Here is a 22,955-nt window from a genome sequence, read left to right as displayed (position 1 = left end):
TGCCCCCTTTGCCCTGTCCCTCACCTGCAGGTCTGCTTATTCCAGGCCCTTACCACTGTTCAGGTTGCACAAAGGAGCTGGAGAACAGATGGAGCTCGGTGTATGGGTGAGTCTTTGCGGCTGCAGTGCCACCTCTATGTACAAATCTAACCCACCCTCGACAGCTCCCCCATCAGCGCAGACCCTTCTCAAACGCCTTCTCTTTTCTCAGACTCCCCCTCCACGCTCTTTGCACCTGGCACCCGCCCACAGACCCTGAACTCTCCACCCCCAGTGGCTGCAAAGGCCCTCACCCTCCCTCCTCTTGTCTTTCCCGGCCCCACATCTGCGTCCTCTCCCCCTTGCCCCCCAGCATGCCCCGCTGCCGGTAAGACCAAGCACACCCCACCCACTCTCTCCACGCCGGGCGCCTGGGCAGACTGGTTGCCAACTCGCCCGGCGGGCACCGCCTTCCCACGTGCAAGGCGCGGTGACAGCAGCCCGGGCCGGCCGGGAGCCCGCTGCCCTTGGCTGCCCTCTGATTGGCCCCGGGCTCGGCCGGGCCACGCCCAGCCCTAGTGCTCCGCGTCCTGCCGGCGGCGGCTGGGCAGAGTCGCTGGGTTGTGCCCCAGCTGGCGGCGGCGGTGGTCCGATGTGCCTGTTCCGCGCTGAGCCGGCGTGTTCCCCGACCAACATGCTCAGCAGGCTCTCGGTAAGTGGCAGCCGGGGGCTGGGCCGGCACTGGCCCCTGCTTGGCGAGCGGCTCCCTGGCGTCCGCAGGCGGGAGGCGGGGAGACGGCTTGGGGCTTGTGTAATGGGATCGTGTCCATACGGCCCGCGTGTTGCGGGTCCAGCTGCCTGCCTGCCTGGGGAGCTCCCCCTTGCCAGGCTCCCGACTGCCCGGCTCGGGTTGCCGGCTGGGGTTTCACAGGTGCCGCCACCGAAGAGGCAGGAGAACTGAATAATTCATCGGGCAGTGGCTGGGCCCTGCAGCGCACCCCCTTCCCCCGCCCTTACCTACTCCCAGCGCTTGGGCTGCTGCCCCGCCCCGCCCCGCCCCGCCCCGCCCCAGGGCTGGGTCGCTACGAGCAGCTTCATGGGCTCGGGTGTTTTTGAAAAGAAACAGGGCGTGTGTGAGCTAACCGCAGGGGAGATGCCACCACATGAAAGAGACGGTGTGTGTGTGTCTGTCTGTTGGAGCTTCTGGGCTGTGCTGTGTCTAAGTGGATGTTTTAGAAAAAGGTCCTTTGCCAGGAATGCAGACACTTGTGAAACTAGCGATTTCGGATTTCTCTGGCACAGGTGGATAGCAAGGGACTTTCAGCCCACCTGTGTTTAGCTTTACGCCTGACCTTTGAAATGGGAAGGGGAGCCTGACAAATTGTGCCCATCTTTATTTTGGCTGGGCTTGGCATTGCAACAGAGTTTGATTTGGTCAGTAACCAAGGACAAAGGCAAGGCATCTGTTCTTTTTTGGGGCGGGGTGGTGTGGCGGTGGATAGGGAGGGGACGGGACAGAGGGTCTAGCTCCCTATGACAACTGTAGGTAATTTTGAGATGTACCATCCCGGTTCTTTCTAACTGAACCATTTCCTCAAACTGAGAGTAGCACACTTGTAGTTGTTTACACTTCTTCTCTTAAGTTACACAGCCCATCTTAGATCAAGATTACCAGTAGAACTGTAGAATGAGGAAGTAAGGTGCCTTATCTGTGCAATGTAGACAAGAGCAGAATGCGGGGAGGGGAAGTCTGAGGTTGTTTAGAGACCTATATGAACATGGCTTTCAAGGTAAGGAGTGAAAGGGACATGTCTAAATGCTTCTTGGCTTGTGCAGGGATGAAACCGTTCTGAAGCCCTACTGCAGGAGATGGGGTACCAGTCATAAGCTGTGCTTTGCTCTTAGCGTGATAATAGTTGGGTGTATACTATATAGTTGGTGCTTAACAGTCATGCAGCACTTCAGAAGTGCTCTGCAAACATTTACTAATCAGTCCTCCTGCCACCTCTGTGAACATCATTTCTTATATTTGCTAAAAATTGTGATTTACTCACCATCAAACTTCTGTTAACACAGATCTCTCCAACTTCACTTGCATTTGTATGAAATACTATGTGCAATGGTATATTTACTGAGAAAAATTCAGGATATGTTGCAATGATCAGGTCAGTGAACGTGTGGGTGTAGGCCCAATATTGCTAGCTGCTCACTGCTTGGCATCTGGCTTCATATACACTGTCTACTGGATTAATTAAATCTGTTGAGAATATAAATCTCAATCTCATGTAGGATGTGTAATGAATGAGTGAATGCTTTATTATACGTATCTTTAAATTATATTATGCCAATGAATGATAATATGCCTTCACTGTGTGAGCTTTATAGAGTGTATACTGATTCACAAAGCTTCTAATGCACACAAACATATATGGTGTATGGTGGTGTCCCTGAATGTACGCCTGTCATTTAAATAAGATCTGCTGACTGGCTTTTTTCCTACTGAGGAAGGTTAACTGCAGCTGCCTGGCCAGATTACTTTTATTGTTAAATCTACCACCTTGATTAGTCTCAGATATAGTGACCTGTAACATAGTCTGCTCTAAAGATAGGTCCTTTATTGATGAGCCTAGAACCTTTGATCCCTAAAATAACTTTAACTTTATTTATACTTCCCTATGGATTTTTCTTCTTAACTTTGTTCTATTTAGATGAATGTGTGTAAATGAGTACAAATATTTGACAGCATACTACTTTTCTACTAGCATCTCTTTGTAAACTTCCTGAAATAATATGAGAGAGGCTTTCTGTGTGTGCTACACCAGTCCTCTGTGGTGCAAAGTGTGAATGATTCTCAATGTGCAGTAACTAGCACAACATCCCTTTCAGCTCACAGCTTGGGCCTAAGTGCATGTGACAACCTTTTTTATTCAGGGTTTTCAAGTGTAGCTTCATCTGCAGTAGCAATTATGCTAGTAAGCCAATGCACTTTAGGTACAGGCTGAAAAATCTGAGTAAAAAAAAAAAAAGTGCTGGGAGTAAGTGACTAGAAGTGGTCAGAATGATCTTGCCTGAAAGTCATTAGACAGAAACTGGCAAATGTCTGTAAATGTAAGGTGTTTTTTTTTTTTTCCCTTTTGTCTAGTTTGGATGCTGGCATGAAAAGATCTAAGTGCCTCATTTGTCAAATTCTCCGCAAAACAAAAAAGCAGCCATGTAGCACTTAATAGACTAACAAAATAATTTATTAGGTGAGGAGTTTTTGTGGGGCAGACCCACTTCTTCAGATCTGGAATAGTGCTGAAAATGAACTGGCACAACAAATGTATAACAGAGAAAAAACAAAACAAAAAAAACAACAAAAATGAAAAGTGACAAATCAGCTGCAGGAAAATTAAAATGAAGTAATTTAATCAGGTATCATAGCAGTGAGGAAGTAACACTGCATCTGGATTTAATAGCAGAAAATATAGACCATCGGTGTGTGATATCGAAGAAGAGTCTTACGCTGGGGGCACACCTGCAAGTTGTTCACAGAACACCAATGTTCCATGAAACATAGTTTCAGAAACAATGATCTAGCTCAAACAAGAAGTCCTGCGGTGCCTTATAGACTAACAGACATTTTGGAACATAAGCTTTTGTAAGCAAAGACCCACTTTGTCAGATGCATGAGTGGGGATTCCAGAGGAGGGTCTGCATATGCAGGTTCATGACAAGGAGGGAGTCCCACTCAAGAGGAAGGCCAGCGTTGACAGGGCCATAGTGTTTCCTAATTTTACTTGGTCATGGAACTCTTTTAAATGCAAAAGAATTTTGTGGAACCCCATTCCCAGACTCAACCCCCTTCAGCCCTCAAACCCACCTCCCATCCCTATGCTTAATCCCTCTCAGCCCCAAAACCTCCCTCTCACCCCCAGGATTAACCTGCTTTAGCCCCAAACTGGCCCCAGGGACTTAACCCATCCTTGGTGCTGGCTGGGGAGTGTGTGCCAGGAGGCCCTGTGCACTGAGCAGAAGGAAGGCTGGCAGGGAGGTGTTCTGCTGGTGGGGGTGAGCAGAGCCAAGCCCACCCGAGGGGTGTGACTGTGGGGCGAGTGAGGGGCTTTCTGTGGTTCACTGCCCTACCACCACTGAAATAACAGAACTCAATTAATTTGGTTTAATGCTGGATCCCTCCCACCACCCAGTTGGCCATTAAACCAATTAAATTTAGTAGTTGTGTTTCAGCAGTGGCAGGGCAGGGAGCTGCAGAGGAGTCAGCTATTGTAATGGAATTTTCTCACAGACCCTTATTTTTAGTTCATGGAAGCCTGAGATTTGCCGGAGCATCATTTGGGAAACAGCGATCTAGAACACAGTGTAGAGGGATGGGTGCAAACACCTTGGATTTTGATCCTTCCTCTTTCGCTGTCTTGCCTTGGACCTGGGAGACTGTCTTACAAGACTTGCTTGCTGTTCGTCTGTTTCCTGGTGGAGACTAGCAGAATTGCTCTCCCAATGATGTTATCAATTAATGGCTGTAAAGTGCCTTGGGTATGTCTCTGGGACTATGCTTACACTGTGCCCTTTACTCGAAATAAGGTACATACTTAGTTTTGAAATGAAATTGAGATAATTTTGAAATGGGCGCCAAAAGTTGAAATACTCTGTTGTTTTGAGGCATCCCTATCTCCTCCCACAACAAGGGATAGAGGGGTGCCACAATAGCACACACATGGTATTTTAAAATATACTTCAAAATACCAAGTATGTTTCATAGACCCAGAGTAGCTATTTTGGGATACTTTGGTATCCCAAAATAGCTCTGCAGTGTAAACACAGCCATAGTGCCCTGGCAAATCTGGCCACCTAATATTCACAACTAAAAATAGAATAGTATATGAAAAGAGAACCACTTACTTGTCAGCTGAATGGGAATGGAGGTATACATTTTAGCATATTCTCATGCACAATGGGTATAACATGTCCCACATATGGCTTTATATACAGAATTAGGTGAGGCTATCTTGGTATTTCAGTCTAACTTTAAAGGTTTGATGTTTTAGATACCCTTTTTTTCTGCATGACAATTCCCTGTATTCTAGAAGTAGAGCATTGTAGAGTGGACACTTCAACCAGTTTTTAATGTTAATTTTTGTGCAAGAGAGAAGCCTTCTAATATTCTCAGTGGTGTTAGTGATGTTTATGAACTGAAACAAAGATGTGCAGAATTACAGCTCACTTCATTCCTGGCCTAATATTACTTGATAAAACAAGGCCAAATACTTATGTTTTCTTTAACCTAAACACACATTTTAAAAACCTTTCTTTATAGAATAATTGCTTCCTTAATGATGTAATTATGTTTTCCTCAGTTGGAGTATAAAGCTCAAGGTAATTGTTGTTCTCTTTACCTTGAATCCGCTCCTTATTTCTACCAGTCCTCTTCTATATTTTTCTCTTAATCTCCCTCATTGGATAACAAATGTGGTAGTGATGGTTTTAGGCAGGCATAATGGGGTGACAAGCAGCTCCTTCCAACAGTACGGTGAAAAATAACTCCATAGGACAGCCAGTGTAAATGGATACACCTTATTATGACACATGCATGATGCTGCTTTATTTTTGTACTTGAGACAGAAGAGCCTCCACCTTTTTTCTTAGGCTTCATAATGTATGCACAGTCCATCACAGCACAGCTATGCTGATGTGGGCGTCAAGTGTAGCCAAAGTCTTTGCCAACTGAGGGTATTTGTGTATGTGTGTTTTTGTCTGTGTAAGAACACCAGCTCCCTGGAGGACATTAGCTACATTAACAGAAGCATTCTGCCAACATAAAAGCCGCATCTACGTCACTGTTGGCATAGCTATGATGATCTTGGGTGTGGGGTTTTTTCCACATTCCAATGAATGTAGCTATGCTAACACAACTTTTAAGTGTAGATTGAGGGCTCATCTACACTATGTAGTTAGGTTGTCTTACCTATATCATTCAAAGCTGTGAAAATTTTCATGTGTGCAGTAGAATAAAGCCAATCTAAGCACTGGTATAGACATTGCTGGGTCCATGGAAAAATTCTTCCATCAGCCTAGCTACTGCTTTTGAGGTAAATTTATTACAGTGGTGGAAGAACCCATTCCATTGCTGTAGTGACAGTTTCTGGTACAGTGTTATAGCTGCAGCTGTGCTACCATAGCATTTCTAGGGCTATGTCCACGCTACAAGATAAATTTGAGTTTAAGGCAGTTAGCTCAATATTCCCATGTGACTGTCTTCACTGTAAATACCATTAGCTTGATTTAGGGAGCACTGCCATCGATATAATATCATGGGTACCTGCTGGGTATAGCATCAAGTTCAAATTTTAAAGTTCAAATAAAGGCCAATGTGGAAGCACCATGTCTTAAAATTGAATGTATTAGCCTCCAGACGTGTCGCGTATGTAACCCGCAATGCCCCTCGGTGCTCCGCTCTGGCTGTTGCTGTCCAGGTGTGCAGGAATTGGGTAACAGGAAGACTGTGAATTTCAAATCAAGACCAGGAAGCCTGTGGCACTGGGCTCATGTTTGTATGAGAGGTTGAGAAACGTCTGTCTTTGCTATTGGTGCTGTGAGTGCATCTACCCATTACAATAGCCCCTGCAGGGAGTCTGTGGTTTTGTCTCTACACTTGGTATTTTTTTTCTGCACTGCCTGGCACCAGCCACTGCCTCATCACACCACATGGCAACAAGGCTGTTGTGGGGGTCGTGCTTGCACAAGAGTCCGAGAAACGTCTTCTCAGCAGTTTACATTTGTGCGCAGCCCCTCTCCTCCCCCACAGGCACCACCCAGTCGGGGTCTTTCCTGTGCTCAACCACATCACGTGGGTAGGCCCCAACCCAATAAAAGGACGTGCCTGCCATTTGGTGCTGACCGTGCTGCCAGGCAGCACCATGTCCTGGCTTGCATGCAGCTAGGGCTTCAAGGGCGGGAAAGATTTTCAGGGGCTTGCTGCTGCTGGAGGGGAAGTCTCCCCCAGCGGCTGAGATTTTTGGGGCCTAGCTGCCGTCCCTTTTGTTGGCAATTTCTGTTTAGTAAAGAGGGAGGATAAAAGTCTTTTTTCTCCTAGCATTTTCTATGGTTTTTTTTTCTTCTAACTTTGCACCCCTTCATGCAGGAAGAGCGGGTAGAGGGCCAGTTGAGAATGCAGACTGTGCGCAGAAGCTGTATAATGAACTGGGAATCCAAAAACTCTCCCCTCAGCAACCTTTTTCCAAATCTTTACTGTCTATTCTCTTCATTGTCCCTGTGTTATTTTCAGGAATCGGATGCAATCGGGGAGGGGGAGGCAGTCAGTGGATGGTCAGTTGAGAAGACATGCATTTGCTGATTTTTTTTTTTTTTTTAAATAAAATCCTTCATCATTCAGTTACAAAAGAAAGAGATTTCTGTTAGCTTTGCCATCTTTGTTGATACCCTAATTTTACTTCCTTCTGACTGGAAAAATGGACATTTGCTTACCATGGGAGGGGAATGAGGGCAATGCAACGTGGGAAGATGATGTCAAATACCAGCAAACAAACCCACACTGCTACGGGGATGAGGGAACTGTGAGTCAGGTTCCCACAATGCACTGCTGCAACAGTCTGTTTGCTAATTGAGTGTAGCAGCAATAAGTCAACTTTGTGAGGCACATGTGGGGAGGTGACGAGTCAAATTCGAATTCATAAAATCAGCATTACAAAATCAATATTAACAAACTCGAATGTATCTCGTAGTGTAGACATAGTCTCAGTCTGAGCCTTGGTCTTCTCTGTGTCATAACGCATTTTATGACTAACCCAATTAACTGCTACTTCCCCTTACATATTTCTGACTCTTTTTATTGAGGTGTACCTTCCAGGTTTGTTGCTGCAGAAGATTTGTGGCTCTCCTATCTAGCTCAGTAATCCACCTTTTGCCAGGTGAACTGACACCTCCAGTTTTCTAACAAAACAGAAAGGCAGTCATGTAGTGCTTTAAAGACTAACAAAATAAGTTATTAGCTTTTGTGGACAGACCCACTTCTTCAGATCTGGAGATAGCGTTGTACTGGAAATTCCAGTTTTGACACCTGAAGGAGGGACCTTTTAGAACTAAGAGGTCCAGACTTTTAATGATCACACTTTTCCCCGCAAATTTGAGAAAAACTTTGTTGCCCATAGCATGGGCAAGAGAAATGAAAAATGGAAAAATCACAAAATCTTATCTTTCATTTCTGCTCGAGTCTAGCTGCATGGCCAAGTAATTTCACCTTTTGTATCCTACCTATAAAATGGGGTAGTACTAAACAAACCTGTGAAGTGGGTAAGTGTGAGGGTTTATTAACATTTGTATAGTGTTTTGAAAATGAAAAGCTTCACATGCCAAGGTATTCCAGTTATTAGTGCTGTCCTAAAGCATGCAGCAATAAGACCTGCTTGGTGTGTGACTGACTTTACCTTAAAGTAAATAAAAGTCCAGATTTGCCAGGGACTTTTCCTAGAATCATGAAACATCTTGAGTAAGATATAGTGTTGTCTGAGATTGCTTTTGATTAGTCTCTAAAGAAGTTCTGTTGCAGAATATTTCTAGCCTGGTCTAGGAGCTGGAGATGAGAGTCAGCAAGCTATTTGTCAGATGGCCGTGTTCAGTGTATGTAACAAAGTAGGACAAGGGTGACTGCTGTAATTCTTTAGGTCAAGAGATTTGAAATATTTCACCTCTTTGGCACAAATCTTAGATCAACCCCACATGCGTAACAGTGGTGTTATTTAAAAAAATCCTAACTAGAAATAAAACTTCAAATGAAATTCTAAGATGCTGTTAGGATTCCACTGTAAACTATTAGGAAACACCACATATTTTCAGGATGTTTTATGTGAACTGCTGTTCACATGTACACCTTGTTTTGGTTTTCGTGATCATACTTTATTCTGTGGCAAAACTGTGGTTGATTTCAGTGGAACCAGGACTTAGGCCATGGCACCTTAGAAATTAAGAAATTGCAAAGGTGCGTGTCAGGTCACTTCAAGCAGAGATGTGTATTATTGGAAGGCTTTCTTTTTTGACGATTAGCAGCATGTGTACCTTAATTTAAGTCAAAGAAGCTTGAACCTCTCTAGGCCACTACCCCTGGGGCCTCATGAGCCAAACCAGAGAATTTCTTGAGCTGTGGGAGGGCAATATTGTCTAGCACTGTGTTTCTCAGCCTTTTTTATGTTTTTTTTTTTTTTTTTGAAGGGGGTACTTTATTTAAAAAAAATCGAAAAGTACCTTCAGGCTTCTCTCACATACTCCTAGGAGCATGTTTCTCAAATGGTGGTACACATACCCTTAAGGTAATCTGAGGTCTCGAAACAAGTACCATTCAACCTTTCCAGCCTATTGTACCCTTTTCAGGAGTCACATTTGTTTTGCATGCCACCAAGTTACACCTCACTTACAAACTACGTGCTTGTAAAAACATAGCACACTACTACTGGCTACATAAAAAACACTAGTAAAGTCAGTACAATCTAAAAGTTCAGACGAGGACTTGTTTCTATTGCTTCATATGCCTTACACTGAAATGTAAGTACAATATTTGTATTCCAATTCATTTTTATTTGATAAGATGGTAGAAAGTCAGCAAGTCCTCAGTAGTAGTCCCTGTATAATGCCAGTTTACCCAGAGAGTGGGGCCGATGATGTCACTACTCCACACAGCAGGCATGGTCAGTGATGCAATTGCCTGCTATATACCATCACATGTCCCTGTACTCACCCTCCAGGAGCATGGATCACGTGGGTGACTGAATGTGAATATAGTATAGTCGCGTGATTTCTTGTATTTAAAAATTTAACTGTGACCAATATAAAGTGACTGTGATCACGGGACAGCAACCTGCTGCTCTGTAAGGGGCCATTTCCAGCTTCAGATGCTGCTGGTGCAGACTCCTCTGAGGCTCCCTGCTGCCACTGAAACAGTAGTACTAAATTTAATTGGTTTAATGGCCGGCAGGGCAGTGGGAGGGATCTAGCTGTTAAACCAAATTAATTTAGTTCCATTGTTTCAGTGGCGGCAGGGCAGGGAGCTGTAGAGAGCCCTCACTCACTAAGTAGCCAGTGCACGGCCAATGGGGGTGTAGCAAGAGGAGCCAGATGGGTCCTCCAGTTCCTGTGTCATCCTTTCCTTTCGTTGTCGGTGACTGGCCTTTCACATTGCCATAGGGCATACAATGAAATTGGGCCCTCGGGACTAGAGTTGGAGGAGCAGTGGTGGCGAAGGTAGGTTCGTCCACCAAGATGGGTGAGGTAACGGAAGGAGCTAACTCGTGCAGAGTTTGTTTAGGTAGGGGTTAGCATGGGAGCCTCTTTGGGCGGATGGGAAAAATCACTCTGTGCATTGAAAACTGCTAATATAAAGCATACTAGTTTTTGAGCTTTATTTTTTGTACACATTAAATGTGATTTTTTTTTTTTTTTTTTTTTGTTTCTAAATACGTACAGTTTAACTAAATGTTGATCTCGTGACCTTGTTTTATTTGTGATTAATTTATTTGTGGTCTATTTTTGAGCTCCACGTATAAGACTGTTGCTAGGGGTTCTGCAAAATTGTTTTGAGTTTAAAAGGTCTCTGTGGCCAAATAAAATTGGGAAACACTGTTTTAATAAATAGGTATGACACAGGCCAATCAGCACCATTCAGTTACTGTACAGAGTCTTAGAATTTTTGTGACTTGTCTCCAAATGCGCTAGCTAGATAGGGTCTAAATCCTTCAGCAAAAGTCCTATGGGCTTTAACATCATGAACACAGGATCATGTTTTGTCTCTCTCCCACAGCTCCCTGCATGCTGTTTTCACCCATATACATTTAGAGAATACACCAGTAATTTTCTTCTTGGCTGCATGCTACCAAGTTAATATTAAACTGAAATTTTGAAATAACTAGTCTGGGATTGCAAATATGTGATTATGGAGTTTTAGTGTTTTTAAAAGCAAGTTATTTGGCTCTTACTCCATGACAAAACCTTCTCAGACTTTTTAAGCTTGCATCTTATTGATGAGACATGCTATTGCAGCTCCCAAAGAGTTGTTACAGTTTACCCCTCTGTGTAGGGCAGGTCTACACTAGACCTGAAAGTTCATTCTAGATAGGCAATTCCAGCTACAACAATTGCGTAGCCGGAATAAATTTATCTAGGATTAACTTATCTGATCATCCTCAGTAAGCGGGGGTGGGGTCAATGGGAGAAACTCTCCTGTTGACCTCGCTTACTCCTTGTCATAATGAGGAGTACAGGGGTCAACTGTCAACCCCTGATAGTTTAATTTCACACATCCCCAGCAGGCATGCAAAATTGAACGGCAAAGATTCACCTTGACCGGGTCAATCTCCCAGCAAGTTTAGATGCGAAACCCTTGGGGGTTCCATGCCGGTTCCAAGCCTGGATAAAGGAGGAGGGATGGTCAGATGAGTGACGATGCGTTGACCATGAAACAACAAAACGAATGAAATGTGATGCCAGTACAACTAAATGATAAAAGACGCCGACTCGGACATCGTCTGGATAAACGAGGTCTGAGACAACAATCGAGTGATGTGGGCTGGGTCGATAAGATGGCTACTGAAAGAAAATTACAATTAACACATATACTATCAATTGCAACATGGAACATCCGAACACTGTGGGCGACTGGACAAGGTCTTGGCTGGGATCACTTGGTGGTTGATCCTGCTTGAAGCAGGGGGCTGGACTGGATGCCCCCTTAAGTCCCTTCCAGCCCTATGATTCTGTGACTGAAAAATTAGAGCTGCTTCAGAAGGAGAGGAAGAGATACTGACATGATATACTTGGACTGGTGGAGAAGTATTGGACAGCATCGGGAGGGGATGTGTGGTTGCGAAGTCATTTGGTCAGGGAATGAAACTAAGCATGAGGCAGGAGTCAGATGCCTTCTTAGCAAAAGAGGTAGGGGAGCATTGTTGGGATACAAACCAGTGAGTGCAAGAATTATGGCAGTGAGGTTTGAAGCAAAGCCATTCAACATCTCGGTCATTCAGGTGTATGCAACCTGGTCAGACAGTATGGCGGAAGAGAGTGAACTATTCTGTAAAGACTTGACAAAGACGCTGGAGAAGATACCACAGAGAGATGAGTTGATTATCAGAGGAGATTGGAACGTGAAGGTCAGAGCAGATAACGAATGTTGGGAGAGAGTCATGGGAACATTTGGATAGGGAGAAAGAAGCGAATGAGGCGAGAAACTACTAGAGTTTGCTACAGAGCACAAGATGGGGATCTGCAACATGAGTCTGACAAAAGGACTGTAGGAAGTGTACATGGCAATAGAACAATGGGATGTCCAAGAACATGATAGATACGATTTTGATAAGAAGATGCATAATATCACTACAGCAGTGCTGAGGTTTCCAAGGAGTGGATATAGATTCGGATCACAGTGTAGTGATCACAAACATCAAGATAAAACTCGAGAAAGTGTAAGATGCAATTTAAGAGAAGAAGGGACATGGCAAGGCTTGGCAAGGAAGAAACAGGGCATGCATACAGAGCAGCGCTCGAAGAGAAGATTAGGAGTTTGGCCGCAGAGGAAGATCTAGATAAGAGAGTCGAAGGAATAGCCATAGCGATAGATGAGGCAATTGAGCAGACTGTTCCAGAAACAGAGAAGATCAATAAAAAGTGGATTATGCAGGAGAATCTGAAGTTGGTGCAACAGAAGAGAGCACTGAGGATCAGAAGGGATGTTTCTGAGAGAGCTGAATAGCAATATAAGGTGAAATGCAATGAGGTGAGGAAAGTGGCCAGAGTGGATAAGGCGAAATGGTTAGCCGAGCACTGTGAAGATACAGAGAGGTATTACGGCGAGTGTAAGACCAGGGAGGTGCATAGCATGATTAGGAACGGTAGCCAAAGCAGATGGCAATGAAAGATAAGAACGAAGAGGTGCTTATGAACAAGGAGAAGATTGTGCAGTGATGGACAAGACGTTGCACTGATCTATACAAAGCACAGTTGGACTCGAGTGTCTCAGAGAGACTGATTGAAGAACTGAAAGAGCTCTCCACTGAGGAGCGAGACCAATATTTCTAAGGAGGAAGTAGAAAGACCAGTGAAATGACTAAAGAACAACAAGAGCCCTAGAAATAAGATCATGGGAAAGGTGATCAAATACAGTGGAGAAAGTATGATTCAGGAAATACACCGGCAATGTAATATAGCATGGAATGAAGGGAAGGCACCTAAGGAACAGACAAGATCCATGTTAGTGACAATGTGCAAAAAGGGAAGTGCATTGGAGTGCAAGAACTGCAGAGCGATTGCCCTAATGAGTGAGCAAGGCAAGGTGCTGATGATACTGATGTAGAAACTGAGATCGCAGATAGAACATCTGGCGGATGAGCAAGTGGGATTTGGGAAAGATAGAAGTACCATACAGCAGATACTGGCACTAAGATTGATAGTGGAGAAAGCTTGATGAAGGAAGAACATCTACAATGGCTTAGTCTTTTTTTAAGAAGGCATTGGTCAGTATAGATCAGAAAGTGACTTGGGTGGTGTTGGAGTCATATGGAGTGGATAGGAGACTGATACGGTTGTTGAAAAATATCAGTGACAATGCAAGGCAGTGGTGGGAACATGCAAATAGTTGTGAAATTGGTTTAGAGCAAATAGAGGTATGAGACAAGGAGATCCGATATTGCGGAGTATCTTCATCATGCATCTAGAGAGAGCGGTGGACAAGATCAAGGAAAAGGTAGAAGGGATAGCTGCGCATGGAATAAGAACTGACAATTTGAGGTTCGTGAATGATATAGTTATCATTTGAGGAAGATGAGAAGCTAGCGAAAACGGTGCAGGTGCTAAATGAGGAACGGAGGTGGTATGGACTGATTATGAACATTGGTTAAAAACAATGGTATTTAGAGATAAGGAAATAGGAAGGAACATCGGTGTAGACGGAATTGAACTAGAGAATGCAGGGAAGTTCACGTATCCGGGGAGCAGCAATAACACGGGACCTAGACTTTAAGAAGGAAATAGGGACTAGAATAGCGAAATCAAGAGCTAGTTTGAAGGTGATGAATAAGATCTGGAAAAGCAAAGTGATTAGCTCAGGAATTTTTAAAATATTTAGCCGTATAATAGCTCCCTAACTGCTGTCTTTAAAAGGCTGCAAGCATGTTCAACTACTGAACGGAATACCAGGTATACAATCTGTAATTTTTCACACTGAGTGGTCAATTGGAGGGCTTTTTGTCAGATCTCTGTGTTAATTGAGAGTAATTTCTAATATGAACCTTTGAAAGAGGTGGTGTGGGTGAGTGGGAGAGGATTACTAATGCAGAGACTGAGGAAGACTTTCTTCCTTGGGGAGACCCATGTTTGGCTGGCAATGGCATTTTCCTTTATAGACAATTGGCTGTGAACGTATCATAATAATTATCCTGATCGCCTCCTGGGGTGAGACCACCTGTTAGGGAGGCATGTTACCTCTAATACAGTGGTTCCCAAACTCCCTCCCTCCCCCACCTGCTTTTGATTTTTGAGAAACCCTCATGGATTAAATTTGTAATTTAAAATAAACTCAAAAACTTGATTATAAAAATGTTATTTAAAATTAAATAAGTGCAAAGAGTTTTTTTTTTTCTTGGCCCCTTGCGGGTGCCTGGTGCAGCCCCAGCTGCCAGAGCTGCCCGTGCCACCTGCCTGAGCCCTGTGCTGCCACAGTTGCCCGCCTGAGTCGACCAAGCCCTGTGCTGCCGGGGTCAGCAGTGCACCCACCAGCCCGAGCTACCTGAACCCCACACTGCTGGGGTCAGCCCGAGCTGCCCAAGCCCAGTGCTGCTGCAACCAGCCACTCGTCCACCCGCCAGCCCAAGGTGCCTGACACCTGCACCGCTGGGGCCAGCCTCCTGAGACCCTTCCCTCCCCCAGCCCATTCTAACCCTGTCCTCCTCCTCCTTCCACAACACACACTCATTCCCCTTTGCAGGAAGAACCTAGCTCCATGTGGGTCTTCACTGGCTGCCTGCTTTTCATACAGGCTGAGTCATGTTGCCCACGTAAAATGGCAAAGGCTGGCTCTTTCTGGGGGTGGGGAGAACGATGGGGGGGCCTTCATTGCCTCGTGCTCCCCCTGGACTTTTTTCATAACCCACCCCATCCCCTCCCGCATGCCACCAAGTTTGGGAAACCATGTTCTAATACTTCCCACGCACATGAAATGGCAGAGTGGACTTGGAAGAATAAATGTGAGATGTGGAAGCAGAGAGAGATTAAGAAGCAGGGATGAAACTGTAAAATGCAAAATATTCTCAGTGACCTCAAGTCACCAAACTCTGATACAGGAGATGCTATATTACGTGTGTGTTAAATGCAGCCTCTGCATTGAAAATAGGACACTTTGTCCCCATTTTACTTAGTTGAACTTTCCAATTTTTATGCATTCTAACAACTTTGCTGTAGTTTTTCCAACTGACCAGATATTTTCAGTTATTGAACCTCTCAGAGAGAGTTTGAGTCTGCCAAGCTGAGTGCCCTTGGTCTCCATTGGGAGCTGAGGGCATCGAGATCAAACTCAATGTCTGATTGTTACTTGTGTATGTTCTGCACATGATGCCATCCTGAGTATAACAGCATAAGAATCAAGGTCTAGGCAGTGGGCCGTACAAGGATTTGATCTAATGGCAGGACAGAGATGGCTGGATGCTAGCTGTTCAAATTGCCATAAGCCCACTAAAAGTCAATGACACTCTGGTAGTTGGTACATGCTGAAGATCTGGCCCAGAAGCACAACAGACAGGATTGCCTGGTGTCCTGGGAGACCCGTCTGTTAATAGAAGGCCACTCGGAACATCCACACCAGCTTTGTTGTTGACAGATTTCTGTCAGAGGCACTATTCCTGAGGGTGAGCGGGGGTATAGCTGTTGACAAAAGTGCTCAGTTCTGTTGACTGTTGTTTTGCTGACAAAACCTTTTAGTCTAGATGTAGCCTGAGATATTGCCTCTATTCCAGGCCCAGGGAAGGAGTTCAGTGGGGTCTTAAGTGACTTTTAGTTTAATTGCATTAATAAGTGAACGCTATCTCAAGGCATACCAACTAAAACATGAGAAAAGCACAAGTCTTATGTGCCAAACTAAAAGGTTGTGTTAATAGTAAACCCTGCTAAACATGTGGTGCATTGTTTTAATGGACTTTGAATGCTGAAAATGAAGACTAAACACAGGGCTGAACAGATTGACACGATTTCAGAGCATCTTTAATAGAAAGTAGAGGGTTGTTCTCAGTGCTTCTTTTCTAGAAAAAAAGGTGGTGAACTCATGCCCCAAACTGTCTCCTCACCCCTGGCAGCTTAACACCCTCCTGGTGTGGAGCTACAACTGGCCTCCCTGCATGAGGGCCAAGTCACCCCCCGGGTGGGACCCAAGCCTCCCAGTAGCTTTACCTGCAGCCCTGAGTGGCTTACCCACCCGTGCACCCCCTAACCCCTCTGTGGCTTAACCCCCTCTTGCGGCCACTACCCGCCCCCGGCTTAAACCCACAGTCCCCCAAGCTGCTCCCCTCACCCACTACCTGTGGTGCTTTGCCTCCTCCCGGTGGCTCTCCTCTGTGGGCATTTCAGAGCAGGGAGGGAGAGCAGGAGGTGTCAGCCAGAGGTGGCTGTGTCCTGAGCTGCAAATGGCTCTTTAAAGGGCTATATGTGGCTTGGATGCAGCCTCCCAAGCATTTTAAAAAAATATGCCAAAAAGCTGTTCCAGGATGTTCCATCAGGAAAAAAAGCCCTGGTTGTTCTTAAATTTCTTGACAGCGTTCCTAGCATGCTGCATTACGTGATACTACCTGGCCACATGAGCTCACAATGTGCCATGACCAATAGCTACATACCAATGATAACTTGATGAACTATGACATATTTTAGAAGACGCGGTGTATTGGCTTTGGTATCTGGTGTAAGTTTGAGACCTGGGTTATTTGAGCTGAAATCTTAAGCAGAAACATGGTACGATAGCCGAGTAATGTAAAACGCCTTTACAGTAGACCCCGCAAAAGTCAAATTTCACATTAGTCAGTCAGGGGAGCCAGGAAACTGACCAGCATAGCCTCACTGATTCCTTTCTTGTCTCCTGTGACTGGCCAGGGCTGTGAGCCAGGCTCCAGCTCCACACTACTGGCAGGATTGGGGAAACTGACCAGCACGGCTCTGGGCTGCCCACCAGGCACAGGAGGCAGGACACTGAACAGCACTTCTGTGCTGGTCAGTTTTCCCCACTCCTGTGGGAGCTGGAGACTGGCTCCCACCTCCCAGATGCTTTACAGGAGACAGGAAAGTGATCGGTGCTGAAGCTGTGTCAGTTTACTTCTCTCTCTATATCGATATCGGATTAACGCAACTCATGGTGGTGGGGAGCTGGTGCCTGGCTCCCAGCACCATTGGTCAGTTTCCTGTCTTCTGTAAGTGGGTGGAAGCCAGGTTCCAGCTCCTCACCAATCACAGGGGTGGGGAAACTGACCAGCTCCCTGCTGCTCACAGGAAACTAGCCAGGGCTGTTGTGCTGTCCGGTTTCCTGGCTCCTCTGAGTAGCAGGCAGCCCAGAGCCAGACACCAGCTCCCCGGCACCATGAGTCACTTTAAACTGAGATATGCGCAACTTGAGTGCATGTATCTGGGAGTTCTGCTGTACTTAGTTGTGTTGTGGGCTGCTGTGTGTGGTAGGCCTGACCTCCAGCCTTGGTTGTCTTTCATATCTAGTTTTGTATTTTGAACCTTGAGCTTTAGATATTTGATAGGAAAACAGGCTAACGTGCAACAAGCCCACCCACGTTATACGCGTTCACCCTCATTGTCTTTCTTTTCTCTGAGTTAATTTTCACTGTAGGTTAGTTAGATAAGTATGAAGTAACTCTGATACAGGGGGGGCAGCTGGAACAAGTTAAGAGATTGGGGCTTTAGAAGAAGCTGACAGTTCTTTTCTTATCCCGAAAGAGGGGTTCGGGAGGGGGATATAGACCACAGGTTGGACAGCACACGTTACCCAGGCTACCTTTCAAAACTTGTGGGAAAGCTGAGTCTGCAATAACTATTTATTTTGCAGCCCTTGCTGCGTTGGGGAAGGCATTTCTTGTGATGGGAAGTATGCCAGGTTGGGGGCAAAATATGAACTGGCTATATCCTGGGGGGCAAATTTTCCCTTGCAGATTTCCCCATATCTTGGTAGACTAATGAGGAGTGAGATGCCAGGATGGGGATCTGGCATGCATTTCTGTGGGAGGGGATGTAAATAGCTTGATTTACACTTGATCGGGCAGAAGTTGTATTGCTAAAATCTGTGCGGAATTTTAACTTTTTTGACTGAAAAAAGGGGTGCCAAGTTTTTTTTGCTGGAAAGTTGTTCATAGAAAACAGTCTTCCCTCCAGTAACATCACCTTTTTCCTACAAATTTAGCAGTCAATTTCTGAAAGCTTCTCTTCACTTTGAATTTAACCATAGAGCACTAGCATTTGTACAAGGAACTATTTGCTTGCTAGTATTTGACTTAATGAGTGCATTGATTTCCATCATTATTCACTTTTAATTTGAGTAGCAGCTGATTAATGTATTTACTTACAGGAGCAGCTTCAGGTGGTGGTGTAGGGAGAGAATTTACATTTTCCATTTAGAGAGCACTCATCATACATTAATACTGATCAACAAAACCCCTACATATTTTAGATAAGCAGAGGCTCTTTTTATGGGTGTTACAACATACTTTCCCAAAGCTAAGTTCAAAGTGCAGCTTGACATAAACTAAAAATACATGCCCTGAGCCCTGTGTTTAACAAACTAATTCCTGAGTCATTTTTTTCCAATGGGATATTGTTTTAATGAACAAATGGACAAAACAGGTAATTTCACAAAGCAATGTCAATGTGAAACATGTTTTCATTTTCAATTTTCTTTCATATATTCAAGCAGAGTTATGTCTCATGGTAAAGTAGGTAATCTTCTCAAAGAAGCCTGCCTCACAAAAGGCTTCTGGTGGAATACATGCTTCTAAATCACTTCTGGAGGCTTAGTTTATTTAAAATCAATATATGACCAATTGTTAAGCAACTATACAAGCATTTTTAAGAATCTCCTGTTTAGTTCATGAAACACTTTTGACTCCAAAGGTAGTCAAAGGCATGCACATAATAGCAGATACTGTATATGCAGTTGGCATCCAAGTTTTCATTCAGATGAACATACTACTATAGTTACTAAAATTATGCTCTGACAAGGCTGCAAACTTTTTGTTTATTTTTTAGGGTTGTATGCAAGCTATGTTAAAATGTCAGAAGAGGGTCTGACCAATCTACTGTGCTGCAGCCAGAGCACTAATCTCCTTCCCTGGAACTTTATTACACGTTTGTAAGAGAATAAAATTGCTCCTCTTGCAGAAAATACACTTCTTGAATAAGTTTTTACCTTCACTGTTTGATTTATCTGGCCTATCCGTTTTGATCAGCACTTTAGACTAGACTTGAGGTATAAAATATCTTACTAACTCTTTCAAATTGCCTTTGTGAGATTACAACACGGGATGATTCATGAAAGCCTTCTTTACAATTTAGTTTTTAATGACATTGTTTTTCTAGTGAGGAAACGATACCTCTTGTTGCATGTGAAGGAAGAACAGGTTTTAAATCCACCTTTCCTCCTTCCCACATGGGCTTGCCCTGTTGTCTGATATTTTGTTGTGAAACTCTGTCAGCTCAGTGCCCAGACTACAATAATGTAATCCAGTCCGGATTTCAATGAGGGGAAGGAAAGTTTTGCATTTTACCTTCCATCAGGATTCTGAGGAATGTTTTCAGATCTCTCCAGAAGGGGGAGTTTTCCTGATTGCTCCCTGCTCCAGGAGTTCATTGATGGTTTTTAATGATCGGCACTGAAAAAATGAGTTCTTCATAGAAATTAACATTGACGTTGAAGGGAAAATAGAGAAAATGTGCTTACACAGAACAGCATTTAGATTAAAGACCAATTGACAAGGGAAGCAGACCTTCATTTATCTTTCCTTTTGGAGATCTAAATTTTTTTCCCAAGAAATATCTGAAGCCAGGAATTTATATTTAAGAAAGCTGACACACATTTTTTTCTTCTTTTACAAACAGTTAATGTACTGTAAGGCCAGAAGGGACCATTATGATGATCAAGTCTGACCTCTCCTATCGGAGGCCCAGGGCAGTCTGCTAGTAGCACCACTCAGACCATGACTGTGCCCCCTCTCCTTATGTGTCGTGTGGAGCAGCAGCACAGTCCTGCCATGTTGTTTCAAAGGGGCAACTGTGCGCTTTGCTCCCCCCATCAGCAGCCCTTCCCGTAGTCTGTAAGCACGTCCGACATTCCTCCTTTTCTACACACACGCATTTGCACATCATCGTATTAAAACACACATGGTTTGCTCACACCCAGCTTAGGAAACAATCCAGACCGGTCCTTTTTCATCATTTGTTTCCACTCCCCCAAATTTTATTACATCTACACACATTATCAATGATGATTTTGTTTCCTTCTACATCACTGCTAAACATGTTAACTAGAATAGAACTAAGATCTGATCCTTCAGGAAACCAGTAGAAACAGGCCTGCTGAAGGACAATTCTCCATTTATGTGATTGATTTTTTTTTTTTTTTTTTTGAGCTCTGTCTGTGATCAATTCATTTAATGCATACCTTGTTAACTTTGTACTATAGGGTAATCAAAGAGTATCGTGTTGAAAGTCTTAGAGTTTATTTCATACCAGCACCATGTACCTTTATGAATCAAGCTTGTAATTTCATCAAAAAGGAGATAGTTTTCCAGGATCTGATCCATGAAATACATTACCCTCCTTTCTTTATTAATGGAGTCCTGTGCCAGTTTTGTCGTGTTCCTTGCTTGTCATTACCTGGCTCATCCAGTGAAAGAATATTATATAAAAAAATCACACACAGAGATAGAGGTATGATACTTACTGGACAAATATATCTGATATATAATCAATATTTTAATATAAAATATTAATCTCTATATAGATATAAAAATGTATCCTCCACTGAAGTTATGGAGATGGAAGGGAAAATCCTACCTGTAAATATGCTCATTGGAGTGAGCTGTTCGCCTTCCCTGCTTTCTCTCATTTCAGGACACACGTTCTACATGCAAGTTTCTGTAAATGTTTTTCAAGCAGTGTCTTTAAATTTGCATATTGAGTTAGGCAGACAGGTAAGCTTGTGAGAATCTGGAGCAAGTTGGTTGAAAGGAAGAGAGAGGAGAGCCCATCCTGCATGAAACAACTGCAGCAGTGTGCTATTAACACAAACAGTCTAGGTCTCCCATTTGAGAAGTGAAAACATGGCCAGTTCCAAAATGGTTATGCTCTAGGGCAGGGGTCAGCAACCCCAAGGTGCCAGGGGCACGTGAACTGATTTTTCACAGCCTCACCCCTCCTCCCCCATGCAGCTGGGAGCTTGCTGTGAATTAGCAAAAGATCAGCTAATACTACCAACCACCACCTAAATGGTAAAGCTCTGTGTCTTAATTTACTTATTAATGAAACTGCTGTGAGTGGGACATCAAATACTGTGCTCAGTTTTGCATGTGATGGCTGGACTCATTTGCTGCATTTCAAAAGGCAGAAATACATTAGTATTATGAACTTTCTTTATATCTGAAATAGACGTGAAAATTAAATGAATCAAAACAAATGTAGCAGTAATTGATGACTGAACAGAAGACCAGCTTTAGATGCCAGTCAGGCCTCTTGTGCATGCTCATTAAAGTACTTGCTATTCCATCAGATCCAACCTTTCAACCTGATGATTGATAAACCTTTGGCAAAGAAGCATGCCATGCTACTGTTGAAGAGTGCTCCCACCTGCAAAGGCCTGTTCTCAATAAAAGTTTAACTGGTTTATATGCAGCTGTTTAAAATCTGCTTTTGTAACCAGAGAAATGAGGCTTGCTTATTTTCTACTGTTGCATTGACCATACCCATGCAGGACTTGAGCTAAACTGTGTATTTTTGAGTACCTCATTTGGTATGCCTTTCATGCTAAGATGCATGGAATTATTGGCCTCTTCTGGAAGCAGATACTCCTTTAAAAGCATTGTTGACTGACCAGTTGTCTTGAGCTTTGTCTGTACAAGGAGATTAATTCGAATTTAGGTGACTTAGGTTGAATTTGTACGAACTCAGTCCACATTACAAGGTTCATTCTGTCAACGTTAAGCCTTCCTGGAGTTGACGTTTGTACTCCCATTTTCACAAGGAGTAACACCAAATTTGACCTGGCATCATCCGTCTTGGGGTACTGCAGCTGGAGTGCTGTGAAGTTTGATATTCTTGGCCTCCTGAAGGTGTCCCATGGTGCCCCAATGTGACCACTTTGGCCACCACCTTCAGCTCTGCTACTCTCCATGTGTGCAGGAAGCAGCCTGGGAAACTTTGAATTTCATTTCTTGTTTGTCCAGCTTGGTGAGCACAGCAGGCAGCACACCTCAGCAGCAATCTGACCATGAATTCTCAGGGCTGCAGACAAGCTCCAGCATGGAGCATGCAGGAGATCCAGGACCCCATTGCTGTGCGGGGGATGAATCTGTATTGGGAAAACTATGCAACAGCAAAAGAAATGCAGACACGTACACCAGGATCTCAGAGCATGAAGGAAAAAGGGTACACCAGGGATTTCCTGTAGTGCTGCATGAAAATAAAATAACTTGGGCAGATGTATGTCGTAAAACAAAGGCAGCAAATGGGTGTTCTGGGTCATCGTCGCAAACATGCTTCTTCTATGAGCAGCTTCTTGGAATTCTAGAGCAGTATTTCTCAACCTGGGATATATGTACCCTTGGGGAGTACACTGATGTCTTCCAGGGGATACATCAAGTCTAGATATTTGCCTAGTACAATCATAGAATCATAGAGCTGGAAGAGACCTAAAAAAGCCATCGAATCCAGCCCCCGCTCTAAGCAGGACCAAA

General features: G+C 44.1%; 1 protein-coding gene across 14 annotated transcripts in view; it reads left to right on the top strand.

The window, feature by feature from the left end:
• The first annotated feature begins 558 nt into the window (after positions 1–558).
• The window catches only part of MICAL2 (microtubule associated monooxygenase, calponin and LIM domain containing 2), a 223,200-nt gene continuing 200,803 nt past the window's right edge, over positions 559–22,955 (top strand). For all 14 annotated transcript variants that reach the window (XR_012645980.1, XR_012645982.1, XR_012645983.1 and 11 more), the window contains exon 1: positions 559–691. The gene's annotated coding sequence lies outside the window, so the exon portion shown is untranslated. The remainder of the gene's footprint in view (positions 692–22,955) is intronic.

The sequence above is a fragment of the Carettochelys insculpta genome, chromosome 6 (genome assembly GCF_033958435.1).
Source record: "Carettochelys insculpta isolate YL-2023 chromosome 6, ASM3395843v1, whole genome shotgun sequence".
Lineage (NCBI taxonomy): Eukaryota > Metazoa > Chordata > Testudines > Carettochelyidae > Carettochelys > Carettochelys insculpta.
This window is presented reverse-complemented; position numbering and strand designations above follow the sequence as displayed.